Raw genomic sequence first — 25063 nt, 5'->3', positions numbered from 1 at the left:
ATGGTTTTTAAATGGCACACAGAATTATGTTGCACGAAGCACAATTTCACATCATTCTGGGTTCATTTGTGTAAAAACAAGGTCCAATCAGGCAGAAACGTTACAGGAAGGTAGAATCTATTGAGTTGTAAGTTATCTGAATGTTTCATGATGATAGCACTTTCCTAAGGGGGTCAAACCATGTCCCAAAGGTCACCGGATCTGGTGTCAATTTAAAGAAGTAGTCCAGTTACAGCTTTGTGGGCTTATAACTTGGCTTCTGAATGTCCTAGAGAGATCAGGTTTGTTTTAGTATACTCCAATCAACAGACCCTACAACCACAAAAAGGAATGGAGTCATTAGCACTTATGGTTTTTAAATGGCACCCAGTTTTATGTTGCACGAAGCACAATTTGACATCATTCTGGGTTCATTTGTGTGAAAACAAGGTACAATCAGGCCGAAACGTTACAGGAAGGTAGAATCTATTGAGTTGTAAGTGATCTGAACGTTTCATGATGATAGCACTTTCCTAAGGGGGTCAAACCATGTCCCAAAGGTCACCGGATCTAGTGTCAATTTAAAGAAGTAGTCCAGTTACACATTTGTGGGCTTATAACTTGGCTTCTTAATGTCCTAGAGAGATCAGGTTTGTTTTAATGTACTCCAACCAACAGCCCCTACAACCACAAAAAGGAATGGAGTCATTAGCACTTATGGTTTGTAAATGGCACCCAGAATTATGTTGCACGAAGCACAATTTCACATCATTCTGGGTCCATTTGTGTGAAAACAAGGTCCAATCAGGCTGAAACGTTACAAGAAGGTAGAATCTATTGATTAGTAAGTGATCTGAACATTTCATGATGATCGCACATTCCTATAGGGGGTCAAACCATGTCCCAAAGGTCACCGGATCTGGTGTCACTTTAAAGAAGTAGTCCAGTTACACATTTGTGGGCTTATAACTTGGCTTCTGGATGTCCTAGAGAGATCAGGTTTGTTTTAATGTACTCCATCCAACAGCCCCTACAACCACAAAAAGGAATGGAGTCATTAGCACTTATGGTTTGTAAATGGCACCCAGAATTATGTTGCACGAAGCACAATTTCACATCATTCTGGGTCCATTTGTGTGAAAACAAGGTCCAATCAGGCTGAAACGTTACAGGAAGGTAGAATCTATTGAGTTGTAAGTTATCTGAACGTTTCATGATGATAGCACTTTCCTAAGGGGGTCAAACCATGTCCCAAAGGTCAGCGGATCTGGCGTCAATTTAAAGAAGTAGTCCAGTTACACATTTGTGGGCTTATAACTTGGCTTCTGAATGTCCTACAGAGATCAGGTTTGTTTTAGTATACGCCAATCACCAGACCCTACAACCACAAAATGGAATGGAGTCATTAGCACTTATGGTTTTTAAATGGCACCCAGAATTATGTTGCACGAAGCACAATTTGACATCATTCTTGGTTCATTTGTGTGAAAACAAGGTACAATCAGGCCGAAACGTTACAGGAAGGTAGAATATATTGAGTTTTAAGTGATCTGAACGTTTCATGATGATAGCACTTTCCTAAGGGGGTCAAACCATGTCCCAAAGCTCACCGGATCTGGTGTCAATTTAAAGAAGTAGTCCAGTTACATATTTGTGGGCTTATACTTGGCTTCTGAATGTCCTAGAGAGATCAGGTTTGTTTTAGTGTACTCCAATAAACAGCCCCTACAACCACAAAAAGGAATGGAGTCATTAGCACTTATGGTTTGTAAATGGCACCCAGAATTATGTTGCACAACGCACAATTTCACATCATTCTGGGTCCATTTGTGTGAAAACAAGGTCCAATCAGGCTGAAACGTTACAAGAAGGTAGAATCTATTGAGTTGTAAGTGATCTGAACGTTTCAAGATGATCGCACATTCCTATAGGGGGTAAAACCATGTCCCAAAGGTCACCGGGCCTGGTGTCACTTTAAAGAAGTAGTCCAGTTACAACTTTGTGGGCTTATAACTTGGCTTCTGAATATCCTAGAGAGGTCAGGTTTGTTTTAGAGTACTCCAATTAACAGCCCCCATTACCACTAAAAGGAATGGAGTCATTAGCACTTATGGTTTTTAAATGGCACCCAGAATTATGTTGCACGAAGCACAATTTCACATCATTCTGGGTTCATTTGTGTGAAAACAAGGTCCAATCAGGCAGAAACGTTACAGGAAGGTAGAATCTATTGAGTTGTAAGTTATCTGAACGTTTCATGATGATAGCACTTTCCTAAGGCGGTCAAACCATGTCCCAAAGGTCACCGGATCTGGTGTCAATTTAAAGAAGTAGTCCAGTTACACATTTGTGGGCTTATAACTTGGCTTCTGAATGTCCTAGAGAGATCAGGTTTAATTTAGTATACTCCAATCAACAGACCCTACAACCACAAAAAGGAATGGAGTCATTAGCACTTATGGTTTTTAAATGGCACCCAGAATTATGTTGCACGAAGCACAATTTCACATCATTCTGGGTCCATTTGTATGAAAACAAGGTCCAATCAGGCTGAAACGTTACAAGAAGGTAGAATCTATTCAGTTGTAAGTGATCTGAACGTTTTAAGATGATCGCACATTCCTATAGGGGGTAAAACCATGTCCCAAAGGTCACCGAGCCTGGTGTCACTTTAAAGAAGTAGTCCAGTTACACCTTTGTGGGCTTATAACTTGGCTTCTGAATATCCTAGAGAGGTCAGGTTTGTTTTAGAGTACTCCAATTAACAGCCCCCATTACCACTAAAAGGAATGGAGTCATTAGCACTTATGGTTTTTAAATGGCACCCAGAATTATGTTGCACGAAGCACAATTTCACATCATTCTGGGTTCATTTGTGTGAAAACAAGGTCCAGTCAGGCTGAAACGTTACAGGAAGGTAGAATCTATTGAGTTGTAAGTTATCTGAACGTTTCATGATGATAGCACTTTCCTAAGGGGGTCAAACCATGTCCCAAAGGTCACCGGATCTGGTGTCAATTTAAAGAAGTAGTCCAGTTACACATTTGTGGGTTTATAACTTGGCTTCTGAATGTCCTACAGAGATCAGGTTTGTTTTAGTATACTCCAATCACCAGACCCTACAACCACAAAAAGGAATGGAGTCATTAGCACTTATGGTTTTTAAATGGCACCCAGAATTATGTTGCACGAAGCACAATTTGACATCATTCTGGGTTCATTTGTGTGAAAACAAGGTACAATCAGGCCGAAACGTTACAGGAAGGTAGAATCTATTGAGTTGTAAGTGATCTGAACGTTTCATGATGATAGCATTTTCCTAAGGGGGTCAAACCATGTCCCAAAGGTCACCGGATCTAGTGTCAATTTAAAGAAGTAGTCCAGTTACACATTTGTGGGCTTATAACTTGGCTTCTGAATGTCCTAGAGAGATCAGGTTTGTTTTAATGTACTCCAACCAACAGCCCCTACAACCACAAAAAGGAATGGAGTCATTAGCACTTATAGTTTGTAAATGGCACCCAGAATTATGTTGCACGAAGCACAATTTCACATCATTCTGGGTCCATTTGTGTGAAAACAAGGTCCAATCAGGCTGAAACGTTACAAGAAGGTAGAATCTATTGAGTAGTAAGTGATCTGAACATTTCATGATGATCGCACATTCCTATAGGGGGTCAAACCATGTCCCAAAGGTCACCGGGCCTGGTGTCACTTTAAAGAAGTAGTCCAGTTACACCTTTTTGGGCTTATAACTTGGCTTCTGAATATCCTAGAGAGGTCAGGTTTGTTTTAGAGTACTCCAATTAACAGCCACCATTACCACTAAAAGGAATGGAGTCATTAGCACTTATGGTTTTTAAATGGCACCCAGAATTATGTTGCACGAAGCACAATTTCACATCATTCTGAGTTCATTTGTGTGAAAACAAGGTTCAGTCAGGCTGAAACGTTACAGGAAGGTAGAATCTATTGAATTGTAAGTGATCTGAACGTTTCATGATGATAGCACTTTCCTAAGGGGGTCAAACCATGTCCCAAAGGTCACCGGATTCGGTGTCAATTTAAAGTAGTAGTCCAGTTACACCTTTGTGGGCTTATAACTAGGCTTCTGAATATCCTAGAGAGGTCAGGTTTGTTTTAGAGTACTCCAATTAACAGCCCCCATTACCACTAAAAGGAATGGAGTCATTAGCACTTATGGTTTTTAAATGGCACCCAGAATTATGTTGCACGAAGCACAATTTCACATCATTGTGGGTTCATTTGTGTGAAAACAAGGTCCAATCAGGCTGAAACGTTACAGGAAGGTAGAATCTATTGAGTTGTAAGTGATCTGAACCTTTCATGATGATAGCACTTTCCTAAGGGGGTCAAACCATGTCCCAAAGGTCACCGGATCTGGTGTCAATTTAAAGAAGTAGTCCAGTTACATATTTGTGGGCTTATACTTGGCTTCTGAATGTCTAGAGAGATCAGGTTTGTTTTAGTGTACTCCAATCAACAGCCCCTACAACCACAAAAAGGAATGGAGTCATTAGCACTTATGGTTTGTAAATGGCACCCAGAATTATGTTGCACGAAGCACAATTTCACATCATTCTGGGTCCTTTTGTGTGAAAACAAGGTCCAATCAGGCTGAAATGTTACAAGAAGGTAGAATCTATTGAGTTGTAAGTGATCTGAACATTTCAAGATGATCGCACATTCCTATAGGGGGTAAAACCATGTCCCAAAGGTCACCGGGCCTGGTGTCACTTTAAAGAAGTAGTCCAGTTACACCTTTGTGGGCTTATAACTTGGCTTCTGAATATCCTAGAGAGGTCAGGTTTGTTTTAGAGTACTCCAATTAACAGCCCCCATTACCACTAAAAGGAATGGAGTCATTAGCACTTATGGTTTTTAAATGGCACCCAGAATTATGTTGCACGAAGCACAATTTCACATCATTCTGGGTTCATTTGTGTGAAAACAAGGTCCAATCAGGCAGAAACGTTACAGGAAGGTAGAATCTATTGAGTTGTAAGTTATCTGAATGTTTCATGATGATAGCACTTTCCTAAGGGGGTCAAACCATGTCCCAAAGGTCACCGGATCTGGTGTCAATTTAAAGAAGTAGTCCAGTTACACATTTGTGGGCTTATAACTTGGCTTCTGAATGTCCTAGAGAGATCAGGTTTGTTTTAGTATACTCCAATCAACAGACCCTACAACCACAAAAAGGAATGGAGTCATTAGCACTTATGGTTTTTAAATGGCACCCAGTTTTATGTTGCACGAAGCACAATTTGACATCATTCTGGGTTCATTTGTGTGAAAACAAGGTACAATCAGGCCGAAACGTTACAGGAAGGTAGAATCTATTGAGTTGTAAGTGATCTGAACGTTTCATGATGATAGCACTTTCCTAAGGGGGTCAAACCATGTCCCAAAGGTCACCGGATCTAGTGTCAATTTAAAGAAGTAGTCCAGTTACACATTTGTGGGCTTATAACTTGGCTTCTGAATGTCCTAGAGAGATCAGGTTTGTTTTAATGTACTCCAACCAACAGCCCCTACAACCACAAAAAGGAATGGAGTCATTAGCACTTATGGTTTGTAAATGGCACCCAGAATTATGTTGCACGAAGCACAATTTCACATCATTCTGGGTCCATTTGTGTGAAAACAAGGTCCAATCAGGCTGAAACGTTACAAGAAGGTAGAATCTATTTAGGAGTAAGTGATCTGAACATTTCATGATGATCGCACATTCCTATAGGGGGTCAAACCATGTCCCAAAGGTCACCGGATCTGGTGTCACTTTAAAGAAGTAGTCCAGTTACACCTTTGTTGGCTTATAACTTGGCTTCTGAATATCCTAGAGAGGTCAGGTTTGTTTTAGAGTACTCTAATTAACAGCCCCCATTACCTCTAAAAGGAAAGGAGTCATTAGCACTTATGGTTTTTAAATGGCACCCAGAATTATGTTGCACGAAGCACAATTTCACATCATTCTGGGTTCATTTGTGTGAAAACAAGGTCCAATCAGGCTGAAACGTTACAAGAAGGTAGAATCTATTGAGTTGTAAGTGATCTGAACGTTTCATGATGATAACACTTTCCTAAGGGGGTCAAACCATGTCCCAAAGGTCACCGGATCTGGTGTCAATTTAAAGAAGTAGTCCAGTTACACATTTGTGGGCTTATAACTTGGCTTCTGAATGTCCTAGAGAGATCAGGTTTGTTTTAGTGTACTCCAATCAACAGCCCCTACAACCTCAAAAAGGAATGGAGTCATTAGCACTTATGGTTTTTAAATGGCACCCAGAATTATGTTGCACGAAGCACAATTTCACATCATTCTGGGTCCATTTGTGTGAAAACAAGGTCCAATCAGGCTGAAACATTACAGGAAGGTAGAATCTATTGAGTTGTAAGTGATCTGAACGTTTCATGATGATAGCACATTCCTAAGGGGGTCAAACCATGTCCCAAAGGTCACAGGATCTGGTGTCAATTTAAAGAAGTAGTCCAGTTACACCTTTGTGGGCTTATAACTTGGCTTCTGAATATCCTAGAGAGGTCAGGTTTGTTTTAGAGTACTCTAATTAACAGCCCCCATTACCTCTAAAAGGAAAGGAGTCATTAGCACTTATGGTTTTTAAATGGCACCCAGAATTATGTTGCACGAAGCACAATTTCACATCATTCTGGGTTCATTTGTGTGAAAACAAGGTCCAATCAGGCTGAAACGTTACAAGAAGGTAGAATCTATTGAGTTGTAAGTGATCTGAACGTTTCATGATGATAACACTTTCCTAAGGGGGTCAAACCATGTCCCAAAGGTCACCGGATCTGGTGTCAATTTAAAGAAGTAGTCCAGTTACACATTTGTGGGCTTATAACTTGGCTTCTGAATGTCCTAGAGAGATCAGGTTTGTTTTAGTGTACTCCAATCAACAGCCCCTACAACCTCAAAAAGGAATGGAGTCATTAGCACTTATGGTTTTTAAATGGCACCCAGAATTATGTTGCACGAAGCACAATTTCACATCATTCTGGGTCCATTTGTGTGAAAACAAGGTCCAATCAGGCTGAAACGTTACAGGAAGGTAGAATCTATTGAGTTGTAAGTGATCTGAACGTTTCATGATGATCGCACATTTCTATAGGGGGTCAAACCATGTCCCAAAGGTCACCGGGCCTGGTGTCACTTTAAAGAAGTAGTCCAGTTACACCTTTGTGGGCTTATAACTTGGCTTCTGAATATCCTAGAGAGGTCAGGTTTGTTTTAGAGTACTCCAATTAACAGCCCCCATTACCACTAAAAGGAATTGAGTCATTAGCACTTATGGTTTTTAAATGGCACCCAGAATTATGTTGCACGAAGCACAATTTCACATCATTCTGGGTTCATTTGTGTGAAAACAAGGTCCAATCAGGCTGAAACGTTACAGGAAGGTAGAATCTATTGAGTTGTAAGTGATCTGAACGTTTCATGATGATAGCACTTTCCTAAGGGGTCGAACCATGTCCCAAAGGTCACCGGATCTGGTGTCAATTTAAAGAAGTAGTCCAGTTACACATTTGTGGGCTTATAACTTGGCTCCTGAATGTCCTAGAGAGATCAGGTTTGTTTTAGTATACTCCAATCAACAGCCCCTATAACCACAAAAAGGAATGGAGTCATTAGCACTTATGGTTTTTAAATGGCACCCAGAATTATGTTGCACGAAGCACAATTTCACATCATTCTGGGTTCATTTGTGTGAAAACAAGGTCCAATCAGGCTGAAACGTTACAGGAAGGTAGAATCTATTGAGTTGTAGGTGATCTGAACGTTTCATGATGATAGCACTTTCCTAAGGGGGTAAAACCATGTCCCAAAGGTCACCGGGCCTGGTGTCACTTTAAAGAAGTAGTCCAGTTACACCTTTGTGGGCTTATAACTTGGCTTCTGAATATCCTAGAGAGGTCAGGTTTGTTTTAGAGTACTCCAATTAACAGCCCCCATTACCACTAAAAGCAATGGAGTCATTAGCACTTATGGTTTTTAAATGGCACCCAGAATTATGTTGCACGAAGCACAATTTCAAATCATTCTGGGTTCATTTGTGTGAAAACAAGGTCCAATCAGGCAGAAACGTTACAGGAAGGTAGAATCTATTGAGTTGTAAGTGATCTGAACGTTTCATGATGATAGCACTTTCCTAAGGGGGTCAAACCATGTCCCAAAGGTCACCGGATCTAGCGTCAATTTAAAGACGTAGTCCAGTTACACATTTGTGGGCTTATAACTTGGCTTCTGAATGTCCTAGAGAGATCAGGTTTGTTTTAATGTACTCCAACCAACAGCCCCTACAACCACAAAAAGGAATGGAGTCATTAGCACTTATGGTTTGTAAATGGCACCCAGAATTATGTTGCACGAAGCACAATTTCACATCATTCTGGGTCCATTTGTGTGAAAACAAGGTCCAATCAGGCTAAAACGTTACAAGAAGGTAGAATCTATTGAGTAGTAAGTGATCTGAACATTTCATGATGATCACACATTCCTATAGGGGGGTCAAACCATGTCCCAAAGGTCACCGGGCCTGGTGTCACTTTAAAGAAGTAGTCCAGTTACACCTTTGTGGGCTTATAACTTGGCTTCTGAATATCCTAGAGAGGTCAGGTTTGTTTAGAGTACTCCAATTAACAGCCCCCATTACCTCTAAAAGGAATGGAGTCATTAGCACTTATGGTTTTTAAATGGCACCCAGAATTATGTTGCACGAAGCACAACTTCACATCATTCTGGGTTCATTTGTGTGAAAACAAGGTCAAATCAGGCTGAAATGTAACAGGAAGGTAGAATCTATTGAGTTGTAAGTGATCTGAACGTTTCATGATGATAGCACTTTCCTAAGGGGTCGAACCATGTCCCAAAGGTCACCGGATCTGGTGTCAATTTAAAGTAGTCCAGTTACACATTTGTGGGCTTATAACTTGGCTCCTGAATGTCCTAGAGAGATCAGGTTTGTTTTAGTATACTCCAATCAACAGCCCCTACAACCTCAAAAAGGAAGGAGTCATTAGCACTTATGGTTTTTAAATGGCACCCAGAATTATGTTGCACGAAGCACAATTTCACATCATTCTGGGTCCATTTGTGTGAAAACAAGGTCCAATCAGGCTGAAACGTTACAAGAAGGTAGAATCTATTGAGTTGTAAGTGATCTGAACGTTTCATGATGATCGCACATTCTTATAGGGGGTCAAACCATGTCCCAAAGCTCACCGGATCTGGTGTCAATTTAAAGAAGTAGTCCAGTTACATATTTGTGGGCTTATACTTGGCTTCTGAATGTCCTAGAGAGATCAGGTTTGTTTTAGTGTACTCCAATCAACAGCCCCTACAACCACAAAAAGGAATGGAGTCATTAGCACTTATGGTTTGTAAATGGCACCCAGAATTATGTTGCACAAAGCACAATTTCACATCATTCTGGGTCCATTTGTGTGAAAACAAGGTCCAATCAGGCTGAAACGTTACAAGAAGGTAGAATCTATTGAGTTGTAAGTGATCTGAACGTTTCAAGATGATCGCACATTCCTATAGGGGGTAAAACCATGTCCCAAAGGTCACCCGGCCTGGTGTCACTTTAAAGAAGTAGTCCAGTTACACCTTTGTGGGCTTATAACTTGGCTTCTGAATATCCTAGAGAGGTCAGGTTTGTTTTAGAGTACTCCAATTAACAGCCCCCATTACCACTAAAAGGAATGGAGTCATTAGCACTTATGGTTTTTAAATGGCACCCAGAATTATGTTGCACGAAGCACAATTTCACATCATTCTGGGTTCATTTGTGTGAAAACAAGGTCCAATCAGGCAGAAACGTTACAGGAAGGTAGAATCTATTGAGTTGTAAGTTATCTGAACGTTTCATGATGATAGCACTTTCCTAAGGGGGTCAAACCATGTCCCAAAGGTCACCGGATCTGGTGTCAATTTAAAGAAGTAGTCCAGTTACACATTTGTGGGCTTATAACTTGGCTTCTGAATGTCCTAGAGAGATCAGGTTTGTTTTAGTATACTCCAATCAACAGACCCTACAACCACAAAAAGGAATGGAGTCATTAGCACTTATGGTTTTTAAATGGCACCCAGAATTATGTTGCACGAAGCAGAATTTGACATCATTCTGGGTTCATTTGTGTGAAAACAAGGTACAATCAGGCCGAAACGTTACAGGAAGGTAGAATCTATTGAGTTGTAAGTGATCTGAACGTTTCAAGATGATCGCACATTCCTATAGGGGGTAAAACCATGTCCCAAAGGTCACCGGGCCTGGTGTCACTTTAAAGAAGTAGTCCAGTTACACCTTTGTGGGCTTATAACTTGGCTTCTGAATATCCTAGAGAGGTCAGGTTTGTTTTAGAGTACTCCAATTAACAGCCCCCATTACCACTAAAAGGAATGGAGTCATTAGCACTTATGGTTTTTAAATGGCACCCAGAATTATGTTGCACGAAGCACAATTTCACATCATTCTGGGTTCATTTGTGTGAAAACAAGGTCCAATCAGGCAGAAACGTTACAGGAAGGTAGAATCTATTGAGTTGTAAGTTATCTGAACGTTTCATGATGATAGCACTTTCCTAAGGGGGTCAAACCATGTCCCAAAGGTCACCGGATCTGGTGTCAATTTAAAGAAGTAGTCCAGTTACACATTTGTGGGCTTATAACTTGGCTTCTGAATGTCCTAGAGAGATCAGGTTTGTTTTAGTATACTCCAATCAACAGACCCTACAACCACAAACAGGAATGGAGTCATTAGCACTTATGGTTTTTAAATGGCACCCAGAATTATGTTGCACGAAGCACAATTTGACATCATTCTGGGTTCATTTGTGTGAAAACAAGGTACAATCAGGCCGAAACGTTACAGAAAGGTAGAATCTATTGAGTTGTAAGTGATCTGAACGTTTCATGATGATAGCACTTTCCTAAGGGGGTCAAACCATGTCCCAAAGGTCACCAGATCTAGTGTCAATTTAAAGAAGTAGTCCAGTTACACATTTGTGGGCTTATAACTTGGCTTCTGAATGTCCTAGAGGGATCAGGTTTGTTTTAATGTACTCCAACCAGCAGCCCCTACAACCACAAAAAGGAATGGAGTCATTAGCACTTATGGTTTGTAAATGGCACCCAGAATTATGTTGCACGAAGCACAATTTCACATCATTCTGGGTCCCTTTGTGTGAAAACAAGGTCCAATCAGGCTGAAACGTTACAAGAAGGTAGAATCTATTGAGTAGTAAGTGATCTGAACATTTCATGATGATCGCACATTCCTATAGGGGGTCAAACCATGTCCCAAAGGTCACCGGATCTGGTGTCACTTTAAAGAAGTAGTCCAGTTACACCTTTGTGGGCTTATAACTTGGCTTCTGAATATCCTAGAGAGGTCAGGTTTGTTTTAGAGTACTCCAATTAACAGCCCCCATTACTTCTAAATGGAATGGAGTCATTAGCACTTATGGTTTTTAAATGGCACCCAGAATTATGTTGCACGAAGCACAACTTCACATCATTCTGGGTTCATTTGTGTGAAAACAAGGTCAAATCAGGCTGAAACGTTACAATAAGGTAGAATCTATTGAGTTGTAAGTGATCTGAACGTTTCATGATGATAACACTTTCCTAAGGGGGTCAAACCATGTCCCAAAGCTCACCGGATCTGGTGTCAATTTAAAGAAGTAGTCCAGTTACACATTTGTGGGCTTATAACTTGGCTTCTGGATGTCCTAGAGAGATCAGGTTTGTTTTAGTGTACTCCAATCAACAGCCCCTACAACCTCAAAAAGGAATGGAGTCATTAGCACTTATGGTTTTTAAATGGCACCCAGAATTATGTTGCACGAAGCACAAATTCACATCATTCTGGGTCCATTTGTGTGAAAACAAGGTCCAATCAGGCTGAAACGTTACAGGAAGGTAGAATCTATTGAGTTGTAAGTGATCTGAACGTTTCATGATGATCGCACATTCCTATAGGGGGTCAAACCATGTCCCAAAGGTCACCGGGCCTGGTGTCACTTTAAAGAAGTAGTCCAGTTACACCTTTGTGGGCTTATAACTTGGCTTCTGAATATCCTAGAGAGGTCAGGTTTGTTTTAGAGTACTCCAATTAACAGCCCCCATTACCACTAAAAGGAATCGAGTCATTAGCACTTATGGTTTTTAAATGGCACCCAGAATTATGTTGCACGAAGCACAATTTCACATCATTCTGGGTTCATTTGTGTGAAAACAAGGTCCAATCAGGCTGAAACGTTACAGGAAGGTAGAATCTATTGAGTTGTAAGTGATCTGAACGTTTCATGATGATAGCACTTTCCTAAGGGGTCGAACCATGTCCCAAAGGTCACCGGATCTGGTGTCAATTTAAAGAAGTAGTCCAGTTACACATTTGTGGGCTTATAACTTGGCTCCTGAATGTCCTAGAGAGATCAGGTTTGTTTTAGTATACTCCAATCAACAGCCCCTACATCCACAAAAAGGAATGGAGTCATTAGCACTTATGGTTTTTAAATGGCACCCAGAATTATGTTGCACGAAGCACAATTTCACATCATTCTGGGTTCATTTGTGTGAAAACAAGGTCCAATCAGGCTGAAACGTTACAGGAAGGTAGAATCTATTGAGTTGTACGTGATCTGAACGTTTCATGATGATAGCACTTTCCTAAGGGGGTAAAACCATGTCCCAAAGGTCACCGGGCCTGGTGTCACTTTAAAGAAGTAGTCCAGTTACACCTTTGTGGGCTTATAACTTGGCTTCTGAATATCCTAGAGAGGTCAGGTTTGTTTTAGAGTACTCCAATTAACAGCCCCCATTACCACTAAAAGCAATGGAGTCATTAGCACTTATGGTTTTTAAATGGCACCCAGAATTATGTTGCACGAAGCACAATTTCACATCATTCTGGGTTCATTTGTGTGAAAACAAGGTCCAATCAGGCAGAAACGTTACAGGAAGGTAGAATCTATTGAGTTGTAAGTTATCTGAAAATTTCATGATGATAGCACTTTCCTAAGGGGGTCAAACCATGTCCCAAAGGTCACCGGATCTGGTGTCAATTTAAAGAAGTAGTCCAGTTACACATTTGTGGGCTTATAACTTGGCTTCTGAATGTCCTAGAGAGATCAGGTTTGTTTTAGTATACTCCAATCAACAGACCCTACAACCACAAAAAGGAATGGAGTCATTAGCACTTATGGTTTTTAAATGGCACCCAGAATTATGTTGCACGAAGCACAATTTGACATCATTCTGGGTTCATTTGTGTGAAAACAAGGTACAATCAGGCCGAAACGTTACAGGAAGGTAGAATCTATTGAGTTGTAAGTGATCTGAACGTTTCATGATGATAGCACTTTCTTAAGGGGGTCAAACCATGTCCCAAAGGTCACCGGATCTAGCGTCAATTTAAAGACGTAGTCCAGTTACACATTTGTGGGCTTATAACTTGGCTTCTGAATGTCCTAGAGGGATCAGGTTTGTTTTAATGTACTCCAACCAACAGCCCCTACAACCACAAAAAGGAATGGAGTCATTAGCACTTATGGTTTGTAAATGGCACCCAGAATTATGTTGCACGAAGCACAATTTCACATCATTCTGGGTCCATTTGTGTGAAAACAAGGTCCAATCAGGCTGAAACGTTACAAGAAGGTAGAATCTATTGAGTAGTAAGTGATCTGAACATTTCATGATGATCGCACATTCCTATAGGGGGTCAAACCATGTCCCAAAGGTCACCGGATCTGGTGTCACTTTAAAGAAGTAGTCCAGTTACACCTTTGTGGGCTTATAACTTGGCTTCTGAATATCCTAGAGAGGTCAGGTTTGTTTTAGAGTACTCCAATTAACAGCCCCCATTACCTCTAAATGGAATGGAGTCATTAGCACTTATGGTTTTTAAATGGCACCCAGAATTATGTTGCACGAAGCACAACTTCACATCATTCTGGGTTCATTTGTGTGAAAACAAGGTCAAATCAGGCTGAAACGTTACAATAAGGTAGAATCTATTGAGTTGTAAGTGATCTGAACGTTTCATGATGATAACACTTTCCTAAGGGGGTCAAACCATGTCCCAAAGCTCACCGGATCTGGTGTCAATTTAAAGAAGTAGTCCAGTTACACATTTGTGGGCTTATAACTTGGCTTCTGAATGTCCTAGAGAGATCAGGTTTGTTTTAGTGTACTCCAATCAACAGCCCCTACAACCTCAAAAAGGAATGGAGTCATTAGCACTTATGGTTTTTAAATGGCACCCAGAATTATGTTGCACGAAGCACAATTTCACATCATTCTGGGTCCATTTGTGTGAAAACAAGGTCCAATCAGGCTGAAACGTTACAGGAAGGTAGAATCTATTGAGTTGTAAGTGATCTGAACGTTTCATGATGATCGCACATTCCTATAGGGGGTCAAACCATGTCCCAAAGGTCACCGGGCCTGGTGTCACTTTAAAGAAGTAGTCCAGTTACACCTTTGTGGGCTTATAACTTGGCTTCTGAATATCCTAGAGAGGTCAGGTTTGTTTTAGAGTACTCCAATTAACAGCCCCCATTACCACTAAAAGGAATTGAGTCATTAGCACTTATGGTTTTTAAATGGCACCCAGAATTATGTTGCACGAAGCACAATTTCACATCATTCTGGGTTCATCTGTGTGAAAACAAGGTCCAATCAGGCTGAAACGTTACAGAAAGGTAGAATCTATTGAGTTGTAAGTGATCTGAACGTTTCATGATGATAGCACTTTCCTAAGGGGTCGAACCATGTCCCAAAGGTCACCGGATCTGGTGTCAATTTAAAGAAGTAGTCCAGTTACACATTTGTGGGCTTATAACTTGGCTCCTGAATGTCCTAGAGAGATCAGGTTTGTTTTAGTATACTCCAATCAACAGCCCCTACATCCACAAAAAGGAATGGAGTCATTAGCACTTATGGTTTTTAAATGGCACCCAGAATTATGTTGCACGAAGCACAATTTCACATCATTCTGGGTTCATTTGTGTGTAAACAAGGTCCAATCAGGCTGAAACGTTACAGGAAGGTAGAATCTATTGAGTTGTACGTGATCTGAACGTTTCATGATGATAGGACTTTCCTAAGGGGGTAAAACCATGTCCCAAAGGTCACCGGGCCTGGTGTCACTTTAAAGAAGTAGTCCAGTTACACCTTTGTGGGCTTATAACTTGGCTTCTGAATATCCTAGAGAGGTCAGATTTGTTTTAGAGTACTCCAATTAACAGCCCCCATTACCACTAAAAGCAATGGAGTCATTAGCACTTATGGTTTTTAAATGGCACCCAGAATTATGTTGCACGAAGCACAATTTCACATCATTCTGGGTTCATTTGTGTGAAAACAAGGTCCAATCAGGCAGAAACGTTACAGGAAGGTAGAATCTATTGAGTTGTAAGTTATCTGAACGTTTCATGATTATAGCACTTTCCTAAGGGGGTCAAACCATGTCCCAAAGGTCACCGGATCTGGTGTCAATTTAAAGAAGTAGTCCAGTTACACATTTGTGGGCTTATAACTTGGCTTCTGAATGTCCTAGAGAGATCAGGTTTGTTTTAGTATACTCCAATCAACAGACCCTACAACCACAAAAAGCAATGGAGTCATTAGCACTTATGGTTTTTAAATGGCACCCAGAATTATGTTGCACGAAGCACAATTTGACATCATTCTGGGTTCATTTGTGTGAAAACAAGGTACAATCAGGCCGAAACGTTACAGGAAGGTAGAATCTATTGAGTTGTAAGTGATCTGAACGTTTCATGATGATAGCACTTTCCTAAGGGGGTCAAACCATGTCCCAAAGGTCACCAGATCTAGTGTCAATTTAAAGAAGTAGTCCAGTTACACATTTGTGGGCTTATAACTTGGCTTCTGAATGTCCTAGAGGGATCAGGTTTGTTTTAATGTACTCCAACCAGCAGCCCCTACAACCACAAAAAGGAATGGAGTCATTAGCACTTATGGTTTGTAAATGGCACCCAGAATTATGTTGCACGAAGCACAATTTCACATCATTCTGGGTCCCTTTGTGTGAAAACAAGGTCCAATCAGGCTGAAACGTTACAAGAAGGTAGAATCTATTGAGTAGTAAGTGATCTGAACATTTCATGATGATCGCACATTCCTATAGGGGGTCAAACCATGTCCCAAAGGTCACCGGATCTGGTGTCACTTTAAAGAAGTAGTCCAGTTACACCTTTGTGGGCTTATAACTTGGCTTCTGAATATCCTAGAGAGGTCAGGTTTGTTTTAGAGTACTCCAATTAACAGCCCCCATTACTTCTAAATGGAATGGAGTCATTAGCACTTATGGTTTTTAAATGGCACCCAGAATTATGTTGCACGAAGCACAACTTCACATCATTCTGGGTTCATTTGTGTGAAAACAAGGTCAAATCAGGCTGAAACGTTACAATAAGGTAGAATCTATTGAGTTGTAAGTGATCTGAACGTTTCATGATGATAACACTTTCCTAAGGGGGTCAAACCATGTCCCAAAGCTCACCGGATCTGGTGTCAATTTAAAGAAGTAGTCCAGTTACACATTTGTGGGCTTATAACTTGGCTTCTGGATGTCCTAGAGAGATCAGGTTTGTTTTAGTGTACTCCAATCAACAGCCCCTACAACCTCAAAAAGGAATGGAGTCATTAGCACTTATGGTTTTTAAATGGCACCCAGAATTATGTTGCACGAAGCACAAATTCACATCATTCTGGGTCCATTTGTGTGAAAACAAGGTCCAATCAGGCTGAAACGTTACAGGAAGGTAGAATCTATTGAGTTGTAAGTGATCTGAACGTTTCATGATGATCGCACATTCCTATAGGGGGTCAAACCATGTCCCAAAGGTCACCGGGCCTGGTGTCACTTTAAAGAAGTAGTCCAGTTACACCTTTGTGGGCTTATAACTTGGCTTCTTAATATCCTAGAGAGGTCAGGTTTGTTTTAGAGTACTCCAATTAACAGCCCCCATTACCACTAAAAGGAATCGAGTCATTAGCACTTATGGTTTTTAAATGGCACCCAGAATTATGTTGCACGAAGCACAATTTCACATCATTCTGGGTTCATTTGTGTGAAAACAAGGTCCAATCAGGCTGAAACGTTACAGGAAGGTAGAATCTATTGAGTTGTAAGTGATCTGAACGTTTCATGATGATAGCACTTTCCTAAGGGGTCGAACCATGTCCCAAAGGTCACCGGATCTGGTGTCAATTTAAAGAAGTAGTCCAGTTACACATTTGTGGGCTTATAACTTGGCTCCTGAATGTCCTAGAGAGATCAGGTTTGTTTTAGTATACTCCAATCAACAGCCCCTACATCCACAAAAAGGAATGGAGTCATTAGCACTTATGGTTTTTAAATGGCACCCAGAATTATGTTGCACGAAGCACAATTTCACATCATTCTGGGTTCATTTGTGTGAAAACAAGGTCCAATCAGGCTGAAACGTTACAGGAAGGTAGAATCTATTGAGTTGTACGTGATCTGAACGTTTCATGATGATAGCACTTTCCTAAGGGGGTAAAACCATGTCCCAAAGGTCACCGGGCCTGGTGTCACTTTAAAGAAGTAGTCCAGTTACACCTTTGTGGGCTTATAACTTGGCTTCTGAATATCCTAGAGAGGTCAGGTTTGTTTTAGAGTACTCCAATTAACAGCCCCCATTACCACTAAAAGCAATGGAGTCATTAGCACTTATGGTTTTTAAATGGCACCCAGAATTATGTTGCACGAAGCACAATTTCACATCATTCTGGGTTCATTTGTGTGAAAACAAGGTCCAATCAGGCAGAAACGTTACAGGAAGGTAGAATCTATTGAGTTGTAAGTTATCTGAACGTTTCATGATGATAGCACTTTCCTAAGGGGGTCAAACCATGTCCCAAAGGTCACCGGATCTGGTGTCAATTTAAAGAAGTAGTCCAGTTACACATTTGTGGGCTTATAACTTGGCTTCTGAATGTCCTAGAGAGATCAGGTTTGTTTTAGTATACTCCAATCAACAGACCCTACAACCACAAAAAGGAATGGAGTCATTAGCACTTATGGTTTTTAAATGGCACCCAGAATTATGTTGCACGAAGCACAATTTGACATCATTCTGGGTTCATTTGTGTGAAAACAAGGTACAATCAGGCCGAAACGTTACAGGAAGGTAGAATCTATTGAGTTGTAAGTGATCTGAACGTTTCATGATGATAGCACTTTCTTAAGGGGGTCAAACCATGTCCCAAAGGTCACCGGATCTAGCGTCAATTTAAAGACGTAGTCCAGTTACACATTTGTGGGCTTATAACTTGGCTTCTGAATTTCCTAGAGGGATCAGGTTTGTTTTAATGTACTCCAACCAACAGCCCCTACAACCACAAAAAGGAATGGAGTCATTAGCACTTATGGTTTGTAAATGGCACCCAGAATTATGTTGCACGAAGCACAATTTCACATCATTCTGGGTCCATTTGTGTGAAAACAAGGTCCAATCAGGCTGAAACGTTACAAGAAGGTAGAATCTATTGAGTAGTAAGTGATCTGAACATTTCATGATGATCGCACATTCCTATAGGGGGTCAAACCATGTCCCAAAGGTCACCGGATCTGGTGTCACTTTAAAGAAGTAGTCCAGTTACACCTTTGTGGGCTTATAACTTGGCTTCTGAATATCCTAGAGAGGTCAGGTTTGTTTTAGAGTACTCCAATTAACAGCCCCCATTACCTCTAAATGGAATGGAGTCATTAGCACTTATGGTTTTTAAATGGCACCCAGAATTATGTTGCACGAAGCACAACTTCACATCATTCTGGGTTCATTTGTGTGAAAACAAGGTCAAATCAGGCTGAAACGTTACAATAAGGTAGAATCTATTGAGTTGTAAGTGATCTGAACGTTTCATGATGATAACACTTTCCTAAGGGGGTCAAACCATGTCCCAAAGCTCACCGGATCTGGTGTCAATTTAAAGAAGTAGTCCAGTTACACATTTGTGGGCTTATAACTTGGCTTCTGAATGTCCTAGAGAGATCAGGTTTGTTTTAGTGTACTCCAATCAACAGCCCCTACAACCTCAAAAAGGAATGGAGTCATTAGCACTTATGGTTTTTAAATGGCACCCAGAATTATGTTGCACGAAGCACAATTTCACATCATTCTGGGTCCATTTGTGTGAAAACAAGGTCCAATCAGGCTGAAACGTTACAGGAAGGTAGAATCTATTGAGTTGTAAGTGATCTGAACGTTTCATGATGATCGCACATTCCTATAGGGGGTCAAACCATGTCCCAAAGGTCACCGGGCCTGGTGTCACTTTAAAGAAGTAGTCCAGTTACACCTTTGTGGGCTTATAACTTGGCTTCTGAATATCCTAGAGAGGTCAGGTTTGTTTTAGAGTACTCCAATTAACAGCCCCCATTACCACTAAAAGGAATTGAGTCATTAGCACTTATGGTTTTTAAATGGCACCCAGAATTATGTTGCACGAAGCACAATTTCACATCATTCTGGGTTCATCTGTGTGAAAACAAGGTCCAATCAGGCTGAAACGTTACAGGAAGGTAGAATCTATTGAGTTGTAAGTGATCTGAACGTTTCATGATGATAGCACTTTCCTAAGGGGTCGAACCATGTCCCAAAGGTCACCGGATCTTGTGTCAATTTAAAGAAGTAGTCCAGTTACACATTTGTGGGCTTATAACTTGGCTCCTGAATGTCCTAGAGAGATCAGGTTTGTTTTAGTATACTCCAATCAACAGCCCCTACATCCACAAAAAGGAATGGAGTCATTAGCACTTATGGTTTTTAAATGGCACCCAGAATTATGTTGCACGAAGCACAATTTCACATCATTCTGGGTTCATTTGTGTGAAAACAAGGTCCAATCAGGCTGAAACGTTACAGGAAGGTAGAATCTATTGAGTTGTACGTGATCTGAACGTTTCATGATGATAGGACTTTCCTAAGGGGGTAAAACCATGTCCCAAAGGTCACCGGGCCTGGTGTCACTTTAAAGAAGTAGTCCAGTTACACCTTTGTGGGCTTATAACTTGGCTTCTGAATATCCTAGAGAGGTCAGATTTGTTTTAGAGTACTCCAATTAACAGCCCCCATTACCACTAAAAGCAATGGAGTCATTAGCACTTATGGTTTTTAAATGGCACCCAGAATTATGTTGCACGAAGCACAATTTCACATCATTCTGGGTTCATTTGTGTGAAAACAAGGTCCAATCAGGCAGAAACGTTACAGGAAGGTAGAATCTATTGAGTTGTAAGTTATCTGAACGATTCATGATTATAGCACTTTCCTAAGGGGGTCAAACCATGTCCCAAAGGTCACCGGATCTGGTGTCAATTTAAAGAAGTAGTCCAGTTACACATTTGTGGGCTTATAACTTGGCTTCTGAATGTCCTAGAGAGATCAGGTTTGTTTTAGTATACTCCAATCAACAGACCCTACAACCACAAAAAGGAATGGAGTCATTAGCACTTATGGTTTTTAAATGGCACCCAGAATTATGTTGCACGAAGCACAATTTGACATCATTCTGGGTTCATTTGTGTGAAAACAAGGTACAATCAGGCCGAAACGTTACAGGAAGGTAGAATCTATTGAGTTGTAAGTGATCTGAACGTTTCATGATGATAGCACTTTCTTAAGGGGGTCAAACCATGTCCCAAAGGTCACCGGATCTAGCGTCAATTTAAAGACGTAGTCCAGTTACACATTTGTGGGCTTATAACTTGGCTTCTGAATGTCCTAGAGAGATCAGGTTTGTTTTAATGTACTCCAACCAACAGCCCCTACAACCACAAAAAGGAATGGAGTCATTAGCACTTATGGTTTGTAAATGGCACCCAGAATTATGTTGCACGAAGCACAATTTCACATCATTCTGGGTCCATTTGTGTGAAAACAAGGTCCAATCAGGCTGAAACGTTACAAGAAGGTAGAATCTATTGAGTAGTAAGTGATCTGAACATTTCATGATGATCACACATTCCTATAGGGGGGTCAAACCATGTCCCAAAGGTCACCGGGCCTGGTGTCACTTTAAAGAAGTAGTCCAGTTACACCTTTGTGGGCTTATAACTTGGCTTCTGAATATCCTAGAGAGGTCAAGTTTGTTTTAGAGTACTCCAATTAACAGCCCCATTACCCCAAAAAGGAATGGAGTCGTTAGCACTTATGGTTTTTAAATGGCACCCAGAATTATGTTGCACGAAGCACAATTTCACATCATTCTGGGTTCATTTGTGTGAAAACAAGGTCCAATCAGGCTGAAACGTTACAGGAAGGTAGAATCTATTGAGTTGTAAGTGATCTGAACGTTTCATGATGATAGCACTTTCCTAAGGGGGTCAAACCATGTCCCAAAGTCTTCGGATCTGGTGTCAATTTAAAGAAGTAGTCCAGTTACACATTTGTGGGCTTATAACTTGGCTTCTGAATTTCCTAGAGAGATCAGGTTTGTTTTAGTGTACTCCAATCAACAGCCCCTACAACCACAAAAAGGAATGGAGTCATTAGCACTTATGGTTTCTAAATGGCACCCAGAATTATGTTGCACGAAGCACAATTTCACATCATTCTGGGTCCATTTGTGTGAAAACAAGGTCCAATCAGGCTGAAACGTTACAAGAAGGTAGAATCTATTGAGTTGTAAGTCATCTGAACGTTTCATGATGATCGCACATTCCTATAGGGGGTCAAACCATGTCCCAAAGGTCACCGGGCCTGCTGTCACTTTAAAGAAGTAGTCCAGTTACACCTTTGTGGGCTTATAACTTGGCTTCTGAATATCCTAGAGAGGTCAGGTTTGTTTTAGAGTACTCCAATTAACAGCCCCCATTACCATTAAAAGGAATGGAGTCATTAGCACTTATGGTTTTTAAATGGCACCCAGAATTATGTTGCACGAAGCACAATTTCACATCATTCTGGGTTCATTTGTGTGAAAACAAGGTCCAATCAGGCAGAAACGTTACAGGAAGGTAGAATCTATTGAGTTGTAAGTTATCTGAACGTTTCATGATTATAGCACTTTCCTAAGGGGGTCAAACCATGTTCCAAAGGTCACCGGATCTGGTGTCAATTTAAAGAAGTAGTCCAGTTACACATTTGTGGGCTTATAACTTGGCTTCTGAATGTCCTAGAGAGATCAGGTTTGTTTTAGTATACTCCAATCAACAGACCCTACAACCACAAAAAGGAATGGAGTCATTAGCACTTATGGTTTTTAAATGGCACCCAGAATTATGTTGCACGAAGCACAATTTGACATCATTCTGGGTTCATTTGTGTGAAAACAAGGTACAATCAGGCCGAAACGTTACAGGAAGGTAGAATCTATTGAGTTGTAAGTGATCTGAACGTTTCATGATGATAGCACTTTCTTAAGGGGGTCAAACCATGTCCCAAAGGTCACCGGATCTAGCGTCAATTTAAAGACGTAGTCCAGTTACACATTTGTGGGCTTATAACTTGGCTTCTGAATGTCCTAGAGAGATCAGGTTTGTTTTAATGTACTCCAACCAACAGCCCCTACAACCACAAAAAGTAATGGAGTCATTAGCACTTATGGTTTGTAAATGGCACCCAGAATTATGTTGCACGAAGCACAATTTCACATCATTCTGGGTCCATTTGTGTGAAAACAAGGTCCAATCAGGCTGAAACGTTACAAGAAGGTAGAATCTATTGAGTAGTAAGTGATCTGAACATTTCATGATGATCACACATTCCTATAGGGGGGTCAAACCATGTCCCAAAGGTCACCGGGCCTGGTGTCACTTTAAAGAAGTAGTCCAGTTACACCTTTGTGGGCTTATAACTTGGCTTCTGAATATCCTAGAGAGGTCAAGTTTGTTTTAGAGTACTCCAATTAACAGCCCCATTACCCCAAAAAGGAATGGAGTCGTTAGCACTTATGGTTTTTAAATGGCACCCAGAATTATGTTGCACGAAGCACAATTTCACATCATTCTGGGTTCATTTGTGTGAAAACAAGGTCCAATCAGGCTGAAACGTTACAGGAAGGTAGAATCTATTGAGTTGTAAGTGATCTGAACGTTTCATGATGATAGCACTTTTCTAAGGGGGTCAAACCATGTCCCAAAGTCTTCGGATCTGGTGTCAATTTAAAGAAGTAGTCCAGTTACACATTTGTGGGCTTATAACTTGGCTTCTGAATTTCCTAGAGAGATCAGGTTTGTTTTAGTGTACTCCAATCAACAGCCCCTACAACCACAAAAAGGAATGGAGTCATTAGCAATTATGGTTTCTAAATGGCACCCAGAATTATGTTGCACGAAGCACAATTTCACATCATTCTGGGTCCATTTGTGTGAAAACAAGGTCCAATCAGGCTGAAACGTTACAAGAAGGTAGAATCTATTGAGTTGTAAGTCATCTGAACGTTTCATGATGATCGCACATTCCTATAGGGGGTCAAACCATGTCCCAAAGGTCACCGGGCCTGCTGTCACTTTAAAGAAGTAGTCCAGTTACACCTTTGTGGGCTTATAACTTGGCTTCTGAATATCCTAGAGAGGTCAGGTTTGTTTTAGAGTACTCCAATTAACAGCCCCCATTACCATTAAAAGGAATGGAGTCATTAGCACTTATGGTTTTTAAATGGCACCCAGAATTATGTTGCACGAAGCACAATTTCACATCATTCTGGGTTCATTTGTGTGAAAACAAGGTCCAATCAGGCTGAAACGTTACAAGAAGGTAGAAGGCCAACACTGGGTCTGACTGAGCGCCTCCAGGAGAGAGGCCCAAGCAAGACGCGCCCCGAGGAGCGTCTTGCCACATGTCAACACTGGGTCTGACTGAGCGCCTCCAGGAGAGAGGCCCAAGCAAGACGCGCCCCGAGGAGCATCTTGACACTTGTCAACACTGGGTCTGACTGAGGGCCTCCAGGAGAGAAGCCCAAGCAAGACGCGCACCGAGGAGTGTCTTGCCACATGTCAACACTGTGTCTGACAGAGGGCCTCCAAGAGAGAGGCCCAAGCAACACGCGCCCCGAGGAGCGTCTTGCCACATGTCAACACTCGGTCTGACTGAGCGCCTCCAGGAGAGAGGCCCAAGCAAGACGCGCCCCGAGGAGCGTCTTGCCACATGTCAACAAAGGGTCTGACTGAGAGCCTCCAGGAGAGAGGCCCAAGCAAGACGCACCTCGAGGAGCGTCTTGACACATGTCAACACTGGGTCTGACTGAGCGCCTCCAGGAGAGAGGCCCAAGCAAGACGCGCCCCAAGGAGCGTCTTGCCACATGTCAACACTGGGTCTGACTGAGCGCCTCCAGGAGAAAGGCCCAAGCAAGATGTTCCCCTATGAGCGTCTTGCCACATGTCAACACTGGGTCTGACTGAGCGCCTCCAGGAGAGAGGCCCAAGCAAGACGCGCCCCGAGGAGCATCTTGACACTTGTCAACACTGGGTCTGACTGAGGGCCTCCAGGAGAGAAGCCCAAGCAAGACGCGCCCCGAGGAGCGTCTTGCCACATGTCAACACTGGGTCTGACAGAGGGCCTCCAGGAGAGAGGCCCAAGCAACACGCGCCCCGAGGAGCGTCTTGCCATATGTCACCACTGGGTCTGACTGAGCGCCTCCAGGAGAGAGGCCCAAGCAAGAAGCGCCCCGAGGAGCGTCTTGCCACATGTCAACACTGGGTCTGACATAAGGCCTCCAGGAGAGTGGCCCAAGCAAGACGCGCCCCGAGGAGTGTCTTGCCACATGTCACCACTGGGTCTGACTGAGCGCCTCCAGGAGAGAGGCCCAAGCAAGACGCGCCCCGAGGAGCGTCATGAAACATGTCACTACTCGGTCTGAATGAGCACCTCCAGGAGAGAGACCCAAGCAAGACGCACCCCTAGGAGCGTCTTGCCACATGTCAACACTGGGTCTGACTGAGGGCCTCCAGGAGAGAGGCCCAAGCAAGACGCGCCCCGAGGAGCGTCTTGCCACATGTCAACACTGGGTCTGACTGAGCGCCTCCAGGAGAGAGGCCCA

Source organism: Nothobranchius furzeri, chromosome 16, assembly GCF_043380555.1.
Source record: "Nothobranchius furzeri strain GRZ-AD chromosome 16, NfurGRZ-RIMD1, whole genome shotgun sequence".
Lineage (NCBI taxonomy): Eukaryota > Metazoa > Chordata > Actinopteri > Cyprinodontiformes > Nothobranchiidae > Nothobranchius > Nothobranchius furzeri.
Note: the sequence above shows the minus strand (reverse complement) of the source record.